This window comes from Solanum tuberosum, unplaced genomic scaffold (genome assembly GCF_000226075.1).
Source record: "Solanum tuberosum cultivar DM 1-3 516 R44 unplaced genomic scaffold, SolTub_3.0 scf00385, whole genome shotgun sequence".
NCBI classification, from domain to species: Eukaryota; Viridiplantae; Streptophyta; class Magnoliopsida; order Solanales; family Solanaceae; genus Solanum; species Solanum tuberosum.
In genome coordinates, this window is record NW_006239315.1 from 209422 (window position 1) to 209683 (window position 262).

Genomic DNA, 262 nt, shown 5'->3' on the forward strand with positions numbered 1-262 from the left:
TACATATTTTATTTGAAAATCACGTAATAGTACTATAAGATATAATAATTAACAACTTAACATATTTAAAAATTTTAGTTGACTCTCCAAATTCCATATGTCTCATGTAATTGAGACAGAGAAAAACATATATTGGTTTAAAATTAATAAAAATATTATAAATTATAATAATTAACAACTTAAAATTTATAAAAAAAAATTAGTTGGCTCTTCAAATTCAATCGGTATTACAATAATTAAAACATAGAAATTAACATAGATT